This window comes from Nicotiana tabacum, chromosome 4 (genome assembly GCF_000715075.1).
Source record: "Nicotiana tabacum cultivar K326 chromosome 4, ASM71507v2, whole genome shotgun sequence".
Classification (NCBI taxonomy): domain Eukaryota; kingdom Viridiplantae; phylum Streptophyta; class Magnoliopsida; order Solanales; family Solanaceae; genus Nicotiana; species Nicotiana tabacum.
Genome location: NC_134083.1, coordinates 46,737,597 through 46,757,712, shown reverse-complemented (window position 1 = coordinate 46,757,712; position 20,116 = coordinate 46,737,597).

The window sequence follows — 20,116 nt, the reverse complement described above, 5'->3', positions numbered from 1 at the left end:
AACAACTTTCTTCGAAATTTTTCAGAATCCGGACACGTGGGCCCGGGGGTGAATTTTAGGAATCTTGTATTTAGGGTTGGGAAATTACTTAAATAGTAGGGTTATGAACTCTTAAGCCTATGTTGATTAGTTTCTACACTATTTGAATAGTTTTGGATTGTTCGACACCAAATTGAGGGTTTGGGCATAAGCTTGGATCGAAAAGTAGGCCTTAAAGCGAGGTAAATCTCTTTTCTAACCTTGTAAGAGGAAAATTTCCCCATAGGTGAACTTAATTAATGTATGATTATTTGTGGGGGCTACGTACGCACGGAGTGACGAGAGTCCATACGTAGCTACTAATCTTGTTATGTTCGGGTAGTTCTAGGCTTACACCATACTTTATGAGTATCGTTATCTGAACATAATTGTTTATTTGCATTGGATGGAACTAAGTTGAGGATTTCAAGATTTCAAAGGTTTTAAGTAAATTAATATTTTGAAAAGAATTGAGAAAACTTACGTTATATTTATATTTAACCACGTCGCAAGTATATTCAACGAGCGGGGTGACTATTTCCAGTACTCTCATGGGAGCTGGTCGTTCGCCTCGGCAGGTTAATAGATGCATCTATGGTTCGCGTCGTTCGACCCTCGGCAGTACACAGTTTATATTTTCATGTTAGATCGGGCCGAACGTCCTCACTGGAATTTGTGTGTGATAATAGAAGTGGAAGCCTTTTTTATAATTGGTATAAATTTACTGTTTTAGAGATTATTTGTTTAAAATGAAGGAAGTATTTTGGTTTCTTAGATATGATGAAAGAACTGTACAGCTATTTCTTGTTATGAGTTTATTGTTAGTTTTGTGTATCATGCTTATTTAGAATCACATATTATTATATTGTTAGCCCTAGTGAGTGTTGAAGTTGACCCCTTGTCATTACTTCTTCGAGGTTAGACTGGATACTTACTGGGTACATATTTTTATGTACTCATGCTACACTTTTGTACTTGATTGTACAGGATTTGAGGCAGGTGCATCTGGCCACTAGTCCGGCGCATCGGCTGATTTCCCAGCTCAAGACTTCCCGGTGAGCTGTCCTTTTGAGCCGTTCTACAGCAGCTGGAGTCTCTCTTATGTTCTTTTATTTTCTGTCTATTTCCTTTCAGATAGTAGGCTAGCATTGTTTTGTATATTCTACTAGATTGCCCACATACTTGTGACACCAGGTCTTGGCACACACACTAGTAGACTTATGGTTTTGGTTTGCTCACATGATTACGATTACTACTAATTGCTTCCATTTATTTATGTTAAAATTGCAAACTCCTAAATCTTTTTTTTTTTAAATAAGGAAAAAGCTATCGTTTTCAAATCTATCTAAGCGGGAAGTTACTAGTTGATCAGTGTTGGCTTGCCTAACAATGGTGTTGGACGCCATCACTGCCTATAATGGAATTGGGTCGTGACAATATGGTATCAGAGTACTAGGTTCATGTAGGTCCATAAGTCATAGGCAGTCCTAGTAGAGTCTTGCGGATCGGTACGGAGACGTCCGTACTTATCTTCGAGAGGTTATAGGGTGTTAGGAAACTACTCTTTATTCTTCTCCTATCGTGCAATTGATGGTATACTAAGTTTCTTCCTTCTATTCTCTCACAGATGGTGAGGACGCGTACAACAAATGTTCCAGACCCAGGAGGAGCTGCTCCCCCCGTTGCTAGAGGTCGAGGCAGAGACTGGGGGAGGGCACCGGCCCGAGGGACGGGATGAGGGCGTCCCAGAGCTGCCCCAGTAGCACCAACAACGGATCTAGTGGAGGATCCCATCATGGAGGAGCAGGGCGAGGTGCCTGTTCCAGAGCCAGCCCCGGTAGATTTCATGACAGCACCGGGCTTTCCGGAGGTCATGGGCCGTATGCTGCGGTTCATGGACACTATGACTCAGACTGGTTTATTTCCAGCAGACCCAGCCACATCTCAGGCAGGAGGGGGTGCACAAACCCCTATTGCTCAGGCTCCTGGGCACGCAGCTGTAGTATATTAGACTCCGGGCACACTACCCGTGGGCGGGGCCCAGCCAGTTGCCGCAGCAGCACTTGAGCCTAGACCAGCTGTGGGCGGCGATCCGCAGAAGCTACTGGATAGATTGACTAGGCTACACCCTCCTATCTTCGTGGGTGAGCGGCATGAGGACTTGATCGATACAGGAACATGCTGCATAACATGAGGATATTGGAGTCCCATGGAGTAGATTTCACCGCTTTTCAGCTGGAGGGCAAGGCCCGTAGATGGTGGCAGTCTTACCTTCTTGGCAGACAAACGGGTTCTCCTCCCATGACTTGGGATCAGTTTACACGGCTTCTATTGGACATGTATATTCCACCCTCTTAGAGGGAAGAGTTGCGGTGTTAGTTTGAGCAGCTCGAGCAGGGTCAGATGTCTGTGACCGATTATGAGGTGAGATTTTCTGAGTTGTCATGCCATGCACTTATGATACTTCCTACGGACGCAGAGAGAGTGTGGAGATTTGTTGCGGGGTTACACCCCAGTATTCGGGCTAGCATGGCCAGGGAGTTTGAGATGGGTACTGATTATCAGCTAGTAGTAGAGATTGCTCGGAGGATTAAGGGCTACCGCTAGAGGGGTAGAGAGAAGATGCAGCAGGACAAGAGGACCCGATTCTCGGGAGAGTTTAGAGGTGCCCCGGCTAGGGGCAGAGGTCAGTTTGGGAGGGTTCAGCCTAGCAGGCCCACATATCCAGCACCACCACCTCCTCGAGGGGGTGCTCCAGCACGACCCTATTTCAGTGCTATGCGAGAGAGTTCTTATCGCCTACCAGTTCATCAGGGTTCCTCCAGTGCCTACTTCAGTGCCATGCCATAGAGTGTATACCGCCCACCAGCCATCCAGGGTTCTTCTAGTGGGTATTCAGGCCATCAGGGTCAGACTTCGGGACAACAGTCTATGACACTGCGGGGTTGTTATGAGTGTGGGGATCTGGGTCACATGAAGAGATTTTGTCCCAGACTTCGGGGCAAGGCAGTACAACAGGGTCATCAGCCTATGATTACAACACCAGCCATCCGACTGCCTAGAGGCACAAGACAGGCAGGTAGGGGTCGTCCTAGAGGTGGAGGCCAGGCAGGGGGAGGTCAGCCAGCTATTGTTCAGCCAGGCGGAGGCCAGCCAGCCGGTGCTCTAGCTAGATTCTATGCTTTTCCGGCCAGACCAGATGTAGTGGCCTCAAATGCCATGATCACAGGTATTATTTTTGTACGCGGTAGGGATGTTTCGGTATTATTTGATCCAGGGTCTACCTATTCATATGTGTCATCTCTGTTTGCTCATTTCCTGGTTATTCCTCGTGAGTCCTTGGGTACTCATGTTTATGTGTCCACTCATGTGGGCGATTCTGTAGTTGTGGATCGGATTTACCGGTCCTGTGTGGTTACATTCTGTGGTTACGAGACTAGAGCAGACCTTCTGTTACTTGATATGATCGACTTTGAGGTCATCCCGGGCATGGACTGGTTATCCCCATATCATGTCATCCTTGATTGTCATGCCAAGACTGTTACTTTAGCGATGGCAGAGTTGCCGAGATTAGAGTGGAATGGTTCCTCCGTTATTATATCTAGTCGGGTTATCTCTTTTTTGAAGGCTCGACATCTGGTCACGAAGGGTTTTTTGGCGTATCTAGCATATGTTCGGGATACCACCGCGGAGTCTCCGATGATTGATTCAGTGCTAGTAGTTCGAGAATTTGCTAATGTGTTTCCTTTTGACCTTCCAGGCATGCCGCCAGATCATGATATTGATTTCTGTATTGATTTGGCTCCAGGTACCCAGCCTATATCTATCTCACCGTACCGTATGGCTTCGAAAGAGCTGAAGGAGTTGAATGAGCATCTTGAGGAGTTATTGGCAAAGGGGTTTGTCAGACCGAGTGTATCACCTTGGGGTACACCAGTGTTATTATTGAAGAAGAAAGATGGAACTATGCGGATGTGCATTGATTACCGCCAGTTGAACAAGGTTACCATCAAGAACAGGTACCCGTTGCCGCGTATTGATGATTTGTTTGACCAGTTGCAGGGTGCTAGGGTGTTTTCTAAGATCGACTTGAGATCGGGGTACCATCAGTTGAAGATCCGGGACTCGGATATTCTAAAGACTGCCTTCCGTACCAGATATGGTCATTATGAGTTTTTAGTGATATCCTTTCGCTTGACTAATGCCCCAGCGGCATTTATGGATTTGATAAATCGGGTGTTCAGGCCTTATATTGATTCCTTCGTTATCGTCTTCATTGATGACATCTTGATTTACTCATATAGCCTGGGGGAGCACGAGCAGCATTTGAGAGTGGTACTTCAGACCTTGCGAGAACCGATGTTATATGCTAGGTTCTCCAAGTGTGAGTTTTGGCTTGAGTTTGTGGCATTCTTGGGGCATATTGTATCAGGAAAAGGTATTAAGGTGGATCCCAAGAAGATTGAGGCAGTTCAGAGTTGGCCTCGTCCCACTTCAGTGACTGAGATCAGGAGTTTCCTGAGTTTAGCAGGTTATTATCGCCGGTTTGTGCAAGGCTTTTCATCCATTGCGGCGCCTTTGACTAGATTGACCCAGAAGGGTGCTCCATTCCGTTGGTCCAGTGATTGTGAGGCGATCTTTCAGAAGCTCAAGACAGCTTTGACCACAGCACCAGTTCTAGTGTTGCCTTCCGGTTCGGGGATATAGACGATTTATTACGACGCTTCACGCGTTGGCTTGGGTTGTGTCTTGATGTAGGAGGGGCGAGTTATTGCATATGCTTCATGTCAGCTGAAGATCCATGAGAAGAATTACCCTGTGCACGACTTGGAGTTGGCCGCGATTGTCCATGCTCTTAAGATATGAAGGCATTATCTGTTTGGGGTATCATGTGAGGTTTATACTGATCATCGCAACTTACAACATTTGTTCAAGCAAAGATATATCAATTTGAGACAGTGTAGATGGCTTGAGTTACTGAAGGATTATGACATCACCATTCTTTATCATCCAGGCAAGGAAAATGTGGTCGCGAATGCCTTAAGCAGGAAGGCAGAGAGTATGGGTAGCTTGGCATTCATTTCAGCAGAGGAGAGGCCACTAGCTTTGGACATTCAGTCCTTGGCTAACAGACTTGTGAGGTTGGACATTTCAGAGCCTAGCCGAGTTCTTGAATGTGTTGTCCCCTAGTCCTCATTATTGGGGTAGATCAAGGCTCGGCAGTTTGATGATCCACATTTGGCAGTTCTCAGAGAGACGATACTACATGGTGGTGCCAAGGAGGTTTCTATTGGAGAGGATGGTGTTCTGCGACTCCAGGGTCGCCTATGTGTTCCTAATGTCGATGGCTTTAGGGAGAGGATTCTAGAAGAGGCACACAGTTCTCGGTATTCCATTCATGCAGGTGCTACGAAGATGTATCGTGACCTGCGACAACATTATTTGTGGCGGCGGATGAAGAAATACATAGTTGAGTATGTAGCTAGGTGCTTAAATTGCCAGCAGGTTAAGTATGAACACCAGAGGCCAGGTGGCCTACTTCAGCAGATGACTATACCTGAGTGAAAATGGGAGCGCATTACTATGGACTTTGTAGTTGGATTGCCGCGGACCTTGCGGAAATTTGATGTAGTTTGGGTCATTGTCGATAGGTTAACCAAGTCGGCACACTTCATTCCGGTTGTGACTACCTATACTTCAGATAAATTGGCCCAGATTTATATTAGGGAGATAGTTCGGTTGCACGGTGTGCCTGTTTCCATCATATCAAATAGAGGCCCTCAGTTCACTTCACATTTTTGGAGAGACGTACAGAGTGAGTTGGGGACCCGTGTAGAGTTCAACATAACATTTCATCCACAGACCGACAGACAGTCAGAGCAGACACTTCAGATATTGGAGGACATGTTGAGAGCATGTGTGATTGACTTTGGGGAACAGTAGGATCAGTTCTTGCCATTGGCCGAGTTTGCTTACAACAACAGTTATCAGTCCAGCATCGAGATGGCCCCATTTGAGGCTTTATATGGTCGGCGATGTCGTTCTCCCATCGGATGGTTTGAGCCCGACGAGGCTAGGTTATTTGGTACTGATCTGGTGAAGGATGCCTTGGAATAGGTAAAGTTGATTCAGGAGCGACTTCGCACAGCACAGTCCAGACAGAAGAGTTACGCAGATCAGAAGGCGCGTGATGTATCATTTATGGTAGGCGAGAAGGTTCTCTTGAAAGTCTCGCCGATGAAAGGTATTATGAGATTCGGAAAGAACGGCAAGTTGAGCCCAAGGTTTATAGGTCTATTTGAGGTGTTGAGGCGAGTTGGGGAGGTTGTTTATGAGCTTGCTTTACCTGCCAGCCTATCCGGGGTTCATCCCGTTTTTCACGTGTCTATGCTCCGGAGGTACCATGCCTATATGTCACATGTGTTAGACTTCAGCACTATTCAGCTAGATGAGAGCTTGGGCTATGAGGAGGAGCCAGTTGCTATTGTTGCTAGGCAGGATTGCCATTTGAGGTCCAAGAGGATTTCCGTGGTAAAGTTTCAGTGGAGGGGCCAACCAGTCGAGGAGGCGACTTGGGAGTCCGAGGTGGACATGCGGAGAAGATATCCACACTTAATCAGCAATTCAGGTATGAATCTAAACCCGTTCGAAGATGAATGTTTGTTTAAGAGGTGGAGAATGTAACGAGCCGACTGGTCGTTTTGCTTTCTAGAACCCCGTTCCCCTAAATAAGACTTCCAGTGCATGCTTTTACTGATTTATGACATGCGGGGATGGTTGGTTCGGGATTTGGAAGAGTTTGGGTTGAAATCGGAAAACTTGGTTCCTTCAGGTTGGCTTGAAAAGCCAAGTTTGACTTCGGTCAATATTTTGAGTAAACGACCTCGGAATTGGGATTTGACGGTTCCAATAGGTTCGTATGATGATTTCGGACTTGGGCGTATGTTCGAATCGGGTTTTGGATGACCCAGGAGTGGTTTGGCGCCCAATAGGGAAAGTTGGTTCTTGAAGGTTTTAGAAGTTCTTTAAAATGTGGTTTGGAGCGGGTTTTTGTAATATCGAGGTCCAAACGGAATTTCGAGACTGGGAATAGTTCCGTAGTGCCATTTGCACGCAAAATTTTGTGTCATTCCGAGTAGTATAAGTACGTTTCGGCGCATTGGAAGTAAATGGAAGAGCTTGAAGTTCTTAAGTTTGATTCAATTGGTTTTAGGGTGTGATTCTTAGTTTTAATGTTGTTTCGGGCATTACGAGAGTTCGAGCGAGTCCATTTTATGATTTCAAACTTGTTGGTACGTTCGGACGGGGCCTCGGAGCCTCGAGTGTCAATCGAACGAGGCTCGGACCAAGTTGGAATTTGGAAGCCAAAGCTGAAGCTCCAGCTGCTGTAATAATCGCACTTGCACTTGGTCAGACGCAGGTGCGATCCCCATGATCGTAGATGCATCCCAGCATAGGCTGCCCAACCATCGCATAAGCTGAAGAAGGACCGCACCTACAAAAGCGCAGGTGCGAAGGCAGGCATCGCAGGAGAGGGCAGTGTCGCAGGTGCGCGTCGTTTGTGGCTGATGCGTGGCCACAGGTGCGATCACATGGGCGTAGAAGCGAGATGAGGCAGTCTGGATTTGGTTCGCACCTGTGCGAGTTGTCTGCAGATGCGCCAATGTAACTGCAGGTGCGGAAGTCACTGAAGGGCAGTGATGTTTTAAATCGGGGTTTGAGCACTTTTGCTCACTTCTTACTCTTCTTGGGGGCAAGTTTGGAGCTGGTTAGAGAGGGTATTTCCATCAACTAGTTGAGGTTAGTAATTCCTATCAAATGTGAGTTAAATACATGGTTTATGGGTAGGTTATAACATGTAAATTAGTGAAAATCTTGGGTTTAGAAGAAAACCTAGGTTTTTGATAAAAAATGGAGTTTTACCACGAAAATGGTTATGGAACTTAATGAAAATCATATATTTATGTTCCTAAGGTTATGGGTAACAACTTTCTTCGAAAAATTCTAGAATCTGAGCACGTGGGCCCGAGGGTGAATTTTTGGAATCTTGCATTTAGGGTTGGGAAATTACTTAAATAGTAGGGTTATGAACTTTTAAGACTATATTGATTAGTTTCTACACTATTTGGATAGTTTTGGATTGTTCGGCACCAAATTAAGGGTTTGGGCATAAGCTTGGACCAGAAAGTAGGCCTTAAAGTGAGGTAAGTCTCTTTTCTAACCATGTCAGAATGAAATTTCCCCATAGGTGAACTTAATTAATGTATAATTATTTGTGGGGACTACGTACGCACAAAGTAATGAGAGTTCGTACGTAGCTACTAATCTTGTTATGTCCGAGTAGTTTTTGGCTTAAACCATGCTTTGTGAGTACCATTATCTAAACATAATTGTTTATTTGCATTGGAAGGAACTAAGTTGAGGATTTCAAGATTTCAAAGGTTTCAAGTAAATTAATATTTTGAAAAGAATTGAGAAAACTTACGTTATATTTATATTTAACCGCGTCACAAGTATATTCTACGAGCGGGGTGATTATTTCCACTACTCTCATGGGAGCGGGCCGTTCGCCTCGGCAGGTTAATAGATGCATCTATGATTCGCACCGTTCGACCCTCGGTAGTGCACAATTTATATTTTCATGTTGGATCGGGCCGAACGTCCTCGCTGGAATTTGTGTGTGATAATAGAAGTGGAAGCCCTTTTTATAATTGGTATAAATTTACTGTTTTAGAGATCATTTGTTTAAAATGAATGAAGTATTTTGGTTTCTTAGATATGATGGAAGAACTGTACAGTTATTTCTTATTCTGAGTTTATTGTTAGTTTTGTGTATCATGCTTATTTAGAATCACATATTATTATATTGTTAGCCGTAGTGAGTGTCGAAGTCGACCCCTCGTCACTACTTCTTTGACGTTAGACTGGATACTTACTGGGTACATATTTTTATGTACTCACGCTATACTTCTGTACTTGATTGTACAGGATTTGAGGCAGGAGCATCTGGCCACTAGTCCGGCGCATCGGCTGATTTCCCAGCTCAAGACTTCCCGGTGAGCTGTCCTTTTGAGCCGTTCTACACCAGTTGGAGTCTCTTTTATATTCTTTTATTTTCTGTCCATTTCCTTTCAGATAGTAGGCTAGCATTGTTTTGTATATTCTACTAGATTGCCCACATACTTGTGATACCAGGTCTTGGCACACACACTAGTAGACTTATGGTTTTGGTTTGCTCACATGATTACGATTACTACTAATTGCTTCCATTTATTTATGTTAAAATTTCAAAATCCTAAATATTTGTTTTATAAAATAAGGAAAAAGCTATCGTTTTCAAATCTATCTAAGCGGAAAGTTACTAGTTGATCAGTGTTGGCTTGCCTAACAATGGTGTTGGGCGCTATCACAGCCTATAATGGAATTGGGTCATGACATTACCAATCCATACATGACGACCTCGACCTGACAGATGACAGTGATAATAATGTGAATTCTGATACGTTCATCCCTCTCTCAACAGAAGATATATCCCGTCTTTACACCCGTTGAAGCTCTCCATCATAGTCAAGGTTTTTGGCAAGAAAGTGATACACCAGTTACTCAAACATAAACTTACCATACTGTGGAAACCTTTTGAGGATATACCACCCACTAAACATAGTGATGTGATACTTTAAAATTCAAGCAAGAGATCAACATGCACAAAGCTCTACATGGAGGCCGTGGTTTATATTCAACCATTTCTTCTCTGTACGCCATTGGGAACCTACTCAGCTCTATGGGTTCATCTCCCAGAATTGACCACTGAGTTTTATGACCTAGAAATCTTGCAACGAGTGGGCAACAAACTTGGACAACTTCAAAAAGTGGACACATGCACTTCAACGACACCAGGGGAAGATATGCTCGTATATGCATAGAAGTCCCTCTTGAAATACCTCTTAAATCCCACGTGCATATTGGCTCGCATAAACAGGTCCTACTTTCCAAAGGACTCAACCTATTATGAACTAAATGCAGTTGATTTGGTCACCCTAGTTGGAACTGTCGTTATACTATCACCCCGCCCCTCTCTCCCCTGCCCACAACACTTGATCCTTAACTTTTAATTCCATAATCTCACACTCACACTGTGGACGAGTGGCACCCTATCACTTTCCCAAAAAGATCCTACCACAGACCTAAAACGAATCTCAACATTGCAACATCCACAAGACATGGCCATTCAGATTCTCAGAGGGCGGCGGCACACATAAAGGCGACCACATCTACTTCTGTAGATAATCCAGGTATGTTCTTCAAACCTAATGGGCCTCCTCTTGGAAATCACAGTCTGGCCATCCCCACTCCAAGCCCACTTCCCCTAACACTAACAAATTCTCTGAACTAGCCCAACTAGACGACCAACTTAACACCAAATTGGCCATTCATAATTAACTCTATAATTGATACTAAGTCAGCGAACCACCAAAAAGCCCATTACCAAGTTCATAACCCAACATCTATTAATCTATTAATAAAGGGAAAAGCCCAGTAGACTATCATAGACTTCAACCCGACCACCCTAATTATAATGCACCTACACTTCTCACGATACTCTACATGTAGCCCACCAAGCTACAGTAGAGATGACCAACAAAATAGACACGGAGCTTAGCCCCCCAACTCTACATCACTACCAATTACCTCAAGTTAGCCATGTGACACCAATCAATGAACCACAAAGTGACACCTCAAAAGAATCCCTACACACTTCTCCTCATCATTATCTCTCCCAGACACTACCACCGTAACTTTGCATGCCGCAGTAAACCCTCCAATCGCTACCCAAGCTGTTTTGACGACTCACTATAATTCTATTCTCCCAGAACAACACAATGATGCCCACCCATGTGAAAAAAGTTATCAATATTGCTACAGCTACAAGCAACAGTCCATGCACGCATATTTCTAACCCCTCACCCACACACACACTCTTCACTATTGCAGTCACTCTCAGACGAAGATAAGCACTCATCTCCCTTCTATTCCTCTCTCATAATCTCTACTTCTACACTAACCTCATGTCACGGCCAAAATTCCCCTCCGTTGGGTATCGTGATGGCACCTAGTCTTAGGGACTAGGTAAGCCTAACATTTACTGAATAACAACAATAAATAAATAACATCTAACAATTTTTGAAATGGAAATCTCTATAAAATTTACAATTCTCAAAACCGTCCGGAAGTAGGATTTTTGATATTGGGATCTGAATGCGATTCCGAGAGTTGGAACAGCTCTGTTATGTTATTTTGGACTTGCCTGCAAAATTCGACTTTCGCCATTTCAAGCCTAAATAAGTTACAGACCTCAAATTCACCATCCGGACATGCTCCTAAGTCCAAAATCACCCAACGGAGCTAACGGAACCGCCAGAACTGCATTTCGGAGTTGTCTTCAACAATTCTAACTACGGTCAACATCCTAAGACTTAAGCTTCCGTTTTAGGGACTAAGTGTCCCAAATCATCCGAATCATCCAGTAACTGAATTCAACTACGCACGCAAGTCAATACACATAACACAAAGCTGCTCAGGGCCTTATACTGCCGAACGAGACTTAAATTCTCAAAACGACCGGCCGGGTCGTTACACCTCCCCTACCACAATCCATGCAACGCCCTACATTCACCCCCAATCGCCAAAACACAATCTTGAGAGATAAGCTCCGAAAGAACAATCAATACTTCCATCCATCCAGACTGGCCATGGTCGGTCTGCACCATCCATATCCCACCCCCATTAGTGTACACATCTCAAGACCATCCAATGGACCAACTACTACAATCTTGGTTGGATATGGGGCTGCAAGATTATGCCCTAACCTTCACAATGGAAATCCACAACCAAGAGGTCATACTGTTAGTCCAAAACCCCACACACCTAGCAGAAATAGTGACAGAGGGAATGCGACTGGGATGGATGCATATGGTCAGAGCCAATGGTACACTAAACACACACAACCCTCCTTGTCGATCACACTCGCCCGTCCTCATCCCAGAATCCTCCATGGAACTATGCAATGCATCCACCAGTCCAATAATCGAGCCCAATGATCAATCTCCTACCATTTTACCCCCCACACCACTCGGGGCCCATATATGCACCATGGTTCCAAACATAGTACTCCTTTAACCCAGCGACTCCCTACCCCTCACCCACTAGTCCATGCGACCCCCTCACACCAATGAACAGCCCACCTCACACACCACCTCAATCTCCCAACGTACTAGATGACCAAACACAATAAGAGATTGCAGAGATCATGGAAGAACTAAGGGAAACCATGATAAAGTTTCTATGGCTCAATGGCATTTATCTCTACAACCTAATACAGTACGCAAAAAAATTCATACTCATATACCCTCCCGAACTTCTAATATGCAGTCTAAACTTCCGACCCACTGTCAATCGCGGAGCGGGGAAATGTGCCATGGTTATAATTCTGACTTTTTGCAAGATGACCTCGACGAGTATACCAACCAAGGAAGCCCTACCAGCAGACCAATTGCCTCTCACTAATCCACTGACATTGGAATCACCTCTTCGCCCAATAATGAATATGATAATTTGGAACTGCACGGGTGCTCATAATGACAAATTCTGACGTCTGTTTAGGTCAATACTAGATAATCATAGGCCTGTGCTAGCCGTCCTTCTAGAAACCACATGCAGGAGCAGGATCATGCCACTATTAGGGATGATTTTAACTTCACCAATATGTCACAAGTGACAACAAACGGTTTATCCGGGGGTTTAATTATTTTTTTGAATAATGATCTCATCACAATGGATGAGCTCATTATGTCTGACCAAGAAATCCATTGCAAGGCTCAGGTATGGCCTAATCCTTTACAATGGTTATTCTCCGCTATCTATGCTAATACTTGTTACCAGGCTCGCAAGTTATTGTAATATATATATATATATATATATATATATATATATATATATATATATATATATATATATATATATATATATATATATATATATATATATATATATATATATATATATATATATATATATATATATATATATATATATATATATATGTCCTCTCGTGCCTCAGAAAAATTTGGAGGATGCCCCATTAATAATAGAAGGGTAGACTCCCTTATAAATTGTATTAATTACTGTAATTTAATTGATTTATGTTTTAAAGGTAGCCGTTATACATGGACAAATAAGAGACGACCAGGCTACACTAATTTAGAAAGACTATATAGGACTTTTGTTAATTATGATTGGCTAAAAAAATTTCCTAAAGCAACCGTCCGTCATTTACCTAGAACTCACTCGGATCATTGACCTTTTTTAATCATTCTTGAGCCGCCAAAACCTCCAATCCACAAATTGTTTAGGTTTGAAACAATCCGGGCCACACATCCAGATTTTAAGAATTTAGTGCAGCAAAGTTGGAGCCCTCACCAAAGCTTACTAGAAGCAACCAAGTCTTTTACTAACTATGTAACCTACTCGAACAAGCACACTTTTGGGAATATTTTAGAAAGAAAAAAACTATTCTAGCAAGACTTACTGGATTACAAGCATCTGTTCATTACCCTACAAGCTCTTTTTAACAAAACTTAGAACTAGAGCTTACCAATGAATATAATCACATCTTCCGTTTGGAAAGAATATTTTTGAAAACTCAAATCTTGTCTAACTTGGTTACATCATGGTGATGCTAAAACAAAATTTTTCCACATGTCAACAATTCACTATCGTGGACGTAAGTGAATTACTGCACTCAAAGATTATGTGGGAAATTAGTGCTAGGACTGCTTATCAGGTGGATCGGGCGGTTATTTATTCTTAACGGTTTGGGTTATCGATTATCGGCTTATAAATGTATTAATCCGCTAGACATCCGATAAGATATTGGGCAGATTGGTATCAGTTTAGCTATTATCGGGTCGTTATGGGTTTAGATTGTGCCTTTTTAATTAGTAAATTGTGTAATAAACCTAAGTAAAAATCTAAGACATACAGAGAGATAGCATTTCAGATCTGCACAAGTTCTAGCAGCAGCATCACATTTGAGACCTTTCTTCAATATAAAACTCGTTCTAGTGAACAAGCTTGATACCATTGAAACAGAATAAATATCTTCATCAATAATCTATCCAAATTTTTCTATTGAAATACACAAGAGAAGAATAACCAAATAAAAACAAAAACAGAGGGGGTAAACTTAGAAGAAACAACATCCCATTTCAATAGTAACACTTGGGATGTAAAACAACACATGAGCACAAGGAAGAGAAAGCAACAGTTGGAATGTCAATTTCAGAAGAAATCTCAGTGATTGGAGATCCATGAAATGGCTGAATACTTTGAGATGCTCTCTGATTTTAAAGATGTAAACAATAGTGAGGACCGAATATTCTGAAAACATTAGAAAGAAAAGAAACTTACCATTTGCTGCTCTGGCTATGGCGAGAGGGAGAGGCGAGACGACGAGTCGACAAGAGGGAGAGGCGAGACGGCGAGTCAGCGAGAGGCTGGCAGCTGGGTTGTGACTTGTTATTGCTAAGAATTTTAGATGTTAGGGTTTCTAAAGTCTAAATGTCTAATAGAGTAATACCGATTACTGGTCTGGAAGTGGAAGTATGGAAGGATTCGACCGTAATTATGAAAAAAAAAATAAAATAAAATATATATATATATATATATATATATATATATATATATATATATATATATATATATATGTACACTTAACGGGTTAACAGATTATCCGTTAAGAAAATTAAATAATTCGCCCCTAAACCGATATACCGTTAATAAAAAAAATTCAATTTGTTCCCCATCCGTTAAACCGTTAACCCGATACCAATAAGCCATTAAGCCATTTTTGCGGTTCTGTTTTCGATTTCGGTTTCGATTCAATTTTGAACACTCCTAATTGGTGCTACAACCCAATAGAAATTCGGCACATCATCCATCAGTACTACCACGGGCTTTTTACAACTACCTACTCTCAATCATCAAGTACTTATCCTGATGCTCACTCACAAGACATGAGCTCAATCGACCATACCAATCTTCAGAGTCCCTTACAGGATGTAGACCACTCTTTTAGAGTCCCTTCAGCGTTACACTCTTTTAAACCACTAAAGGCACCTGGACTGGATGGTCTACACCCTTTCTTCTACCAATGATTTTGGAATGAAGTTGGCAACACTGTCAAATCATTCTGCCACAAGGTATTCCAGGTCTCAGCCGTTCTCGAAGATAGCAATTACACTCACTTGTGTCTAATACCAAAAGTCACAACTGCATGCACAATTAATCAATACAGGCCGATCAATTTATGCAATACTATATAAAATTAATCACCAAAATAATTGTCAATTGGATAAAGCCTATTATTAATAAAACTGTTAGTCCCACACAAACTAGTTTTCGACAAGGAAAACGAGCTCCAGACAATGCTATCATTGTCTAAGAAAGTTTACACTTCTCCAGGAAAAAAAGTCAAGAACAGTCACATGATGCTTAAAATTGATTTAAAAAGGCTTTTGACTAACTAGAATGGTCTTTTATAAAGCGTACATTAGAATACTTCTCATTTCCTCCTTCGTTTGTTAAATTGATCATGTCCTGTATCATAACTGTGTCAACATCTATTCTGACTAACAATACTCGTATCCCTTTTTTCTCACCGTCTAGAGGAATTAGACAAGGTGATCTCCTCTCATCTGGATCTGCACACGAAGTGCAGGGTGTAGTATGAGTACAACCAACTTGTAACGACCCGACCGGTCATTTTGAGCTCTAGCGCATCATTCAGCGGTTTGAGACCCTGAGCATCTTCACTTCAGGTATTATGACTTGTACGCATAATCAGAATTTAATTTTGGGAAGTTCGGAGTTGATCTGGAAAGAAAATTCTAATTTCAAGAGCCTTAAGTTTGAGGAATTGACTAAGTGTGATTTTTGAGTAGACCACCTCGGAATCGGAATTTGAAGGTTCCAACAGGTTCGTATGATAATTTTGGACTTGGACGTATGTCCGGATAGGGTTTTGGATGACCCGGTAATATTTCGGCGCCTATCGTGGAAGTTGGTATTTTGGAAGGATTTCATAAATTTGGGTTGGAATGCATTTCAATGCTATCGATGTACGTTTGGGATTACGAGTCTGGGAATAGCTCCGTATGGTAATTTTGGTATTGGGAGCACGTCCGAAAGTGGATGTGGAGGTCCGTAGGTCATTTCGGAGTCATTTGGCGAAAGTTGGAACTTTGAAGATTTTTGAGAAGTTTGACCGGGAGTGGACCTTTTGATATCGGGTCGGATTCTAATTTCGGAAGTTGGAGTAGGTCCGTAATGTCAAATGTGACTTGTATGCAAAATTTGAATGTCAAATGTTAAAGTAACATTGTTAATTCCCGGTTGAAATTGATTTGACTCCATACTAAGGTCAGCCTGACTAGGTGTACTTGTCCCCTCGACCAAAGCTTTCATACAAAAATATCTAGCTTTATCTTGAGGGTATAACAATATGTGTCTAGTCAAACTTCCCGTCCCCCCACCCGACTTCCAACATATTTAAAAACTAACTCCTTGCCACAAGTTTTACACTTAGCCCTATTTTTTCTCTTAGTTGAGTAAAAAATGGCCAAACAAGAGATGTTTCTGCCCTTTTAGAAGCTTGTCTAGAAAAAGTAGGGGCAGTAACATGAGGGTCAGACGGGGGATCATTTGGATTATTATTAGTTAGGTTAACTTCAGGAGCATGACTAGTGGGTGTATCGTTATCCGGTGCGTTTCATCAAAATCTATTTCTTCATCATCATTTTCATCAATAGTTGGATTACCATAAAGAACATTCATATATTCATGGTTTAATTATTCACTGGGTGCAATATTATGGCAAAATTGACTCTCGGTAAATTGTAATAAACTATTATCGCTATCAAGAATAGGAAGTGTAGGACGGGTAACAGGTTTGGGCCGGGGAGCCGGGGGAAGTGGAGGAGGAACAGATTGGCCACTAGATTCACCACTCTTGGATTTTCCCTTATTTTTACTAAACATCTTTTTTAAGGAATAAGCCATCTTAATTAATCAAGCAAAGTAAATAAAACAAACAAAACTATAATATTAAAACTTAAGAGTTGGAACAAGTTTACCGAATTGACGAACAACTTGTTGAAAAATATATATCGTTGAAGACTTCAATTCACCAACTTCATAATTTTGCACAAATTGTAACAATTAAGTAAGCAATTATAGAAGAATATTAGAGAGAGATTGAGAGAGATTGATGATTTTGTGAGAAAAATGAAAGAATGAGGGGGTATTTATAGTTGAAAATAGGGAAAAAATATAATTATAAAAAGTTTGGGATTAAAACAAAATTTAAGGGGTTAAATGACTATTTTGCAAATAGCCAACGACTATTTTGGCAGACCAAACAGCTAGTTTTTAAATGGCCAAACGGTCAAATTTTTTTTTAAAAAAAATTATCCGTTGGGCCCAGATAGGACCGTTTAGGACCGCTTGAACCAGCATGCTTCTCAGTCGGTCCCGGTCCCAAACGGTTCCGGTCTCGCGGGCCTCACCTATGAGACTGGCCCACTACATGGCCCACCACCCCACGGTCCCGATCCTATCCGTTTAGGACCGTTTAGGCCCACCGCCCATGTGGGCTTGCGGTTCTGGGCCGGTCCCGGTCCTAACCGGCCCCACATGGCACCCTTAAATTTTGAGATTAATCGGACGTGATTTGATAGGTTTCGGCATCGAATCTAGAAGTTTGAAGTTCTAAAGTTCATTAATCTCGAATTGGGGTGCATTTCATGATTTTAATGTTGTTTGATGTGATTTGAGGCCTCAATCAAGTTTATGTTATGTTATGGGATAGGTTGGTGTGATTGGACGGGATCCCGGGGGCCTTGGGTATGTTTCGGGGTGATTTCGGGTCGAATTTGGATGAAAGGTTGTTGCTGGTTTGCTGGTGCTGGTGTTGTCTTTCACGAACGCGGGGGTAGGGGCGCAGTCGCGAAGAAGGATTCCTGGGCTAATGATTTTGCCCTACGCGAACACGGTGAGGGGCCTGCAAACGCGTAGGTGGGCCTGGCAGTGCTTCGCGAACGCGGAGGCCCAACCGCGAACGCGAAGAGGAGATGAGAGAGCTTGGCCTGGAGCAATTGGCCTTCGCGAACGCGAACGCGAAGGGTAATGGTCTCAAATGTTCGCGAGCGCGACCAAGATGATGCAAACGCGAAGAGGAAATTGGAGGCAGTGTTTCTTTGGCCTTCGCAATCTCAATGGTCTTTCCGCGATCGCGAAGAAGGTCGCCTGGGCAGTGAGGTTTTTAAAAAGAGAGTTTGGCCATTTTCATTTCATTTTCCTCCATGGGAGCCGACCTAGGAGAGATTTTGGAGCACTACTTTCATCACCAAGCATGAAGTAAGTGATTTTTACTAGTCGTTAATTTCATAGATTTAGGCATGAAAATTTGTGAAATTTTGAGATTTTGAAGAAAAACCTAAAAATTTATATTTTTGGATTTTGACCACTAATTTAGTCATGGAATTGAGAATAAATCATATATTGAGTTTGTAATGTTTATCTTCGAAAAGTTTCGGAATCCGGGCACGTGGGCCCGAGGGTTGCTTTATCGACTTTTCGAGCGGAGTTGGAAATTTGTCTAAATTGATTTGTTACGAGTATTAGAGTATATTTTTATTGGTTTCCACATTGTTTGACTAGTTTTGGAGCGACAGGCTTCGGTTTGTGGTGTTATAGGGCTTTGGAGCCAATTATGGAATTTCGGAGAGAGGTAAGGCTCCTGTCTAACTCTGTGAGGGGAAAAACTACCCCTAGGTGATGTATTTAATGTGTGCAACTTGTTGTAAGGACTACGTACACACGAGGTGACGAGAGTCCGTACGTAGTTAGATTCATGTTATTGTCCGATTAGACTTAGTCTCACATCATGTTATAGCGGTACTATTTTAGCAGTCTCTCACCTATTTAATTCCTCTATTTTACATTTCTACTTGAGACTAGAATTGCTTTGTATTGATTTCACGAGTTCATGATTGTCACTGAATAATGTTACTCCTCTTCTGGCATGTTTCCGGGATATATACATATATGTTTCATTGAAAGGTTTTTGTTAAAGAAATTACAACTCAAACGTTTATTCATGAGTGGGGTCAAGGACCCGTCAAAGCTTCTTATTCTTATAGGATCGGTTTGTTCGCCTTGGCAGGATTATGTATTTCACTCTTATGAGATCGGGCCGTTCGCCTCGGCAGGATTTATGTACCACACTCTCATGGGAGCGGGTCGTTCACCTCGGCAGTTTAATAGATGCATCTATGGTTCGTATTGTTTGACCCTCGATAGTGCACAATTTAAACTTTTATGTTGGATCAGGCCATACGCCTCGATATTTCCTATATCATATCCTCATATAATTGTGCATAATATTCGGCAAGAAGCCAGGGTATCTGTAAATTTCCCCTGATTCGAATTATAACAACCTTCTATATATATATATATATATATATATATATATATATATATATATATATATATATATATATATATATATATGTGTGTGTGTGTGTGTGTGTGTGTGTGTGTGTGTGTGTGTGTGTGTGTGTGTGTGTAAGAGCTTGAGTTTATTGTAAGGGGGATAATTGTACCATATATTTACACTTGTTTATTTCATTTATTTACTCTGCCTCATATTTGTTCACCTCCTTACTGTACCTGATATTATTGGACCACTAGTGAGTGCAGATGTCGACCCCTCGTCACTACTTCTCTGGGGTTAGGCTAGATACTTACTGGGTACACGTTGATTACGTACTCATACTACACTTGCTGCACATTTTTGTGCAGGTACATATGTGACTAGTGGCCTTGTGAGAGCAGAGGCGCATATGCATGCGGGGACTTACGTGAGTTGCATTCCATATTACGACCCGCAGCCGGCAGAGTCTCCTTCAGAGTATTTATATTTCTCTTGTCCAAATTTGTATTCCGGACAGATGCTGTATTTTATTTTGCATTCCTAGTTGAT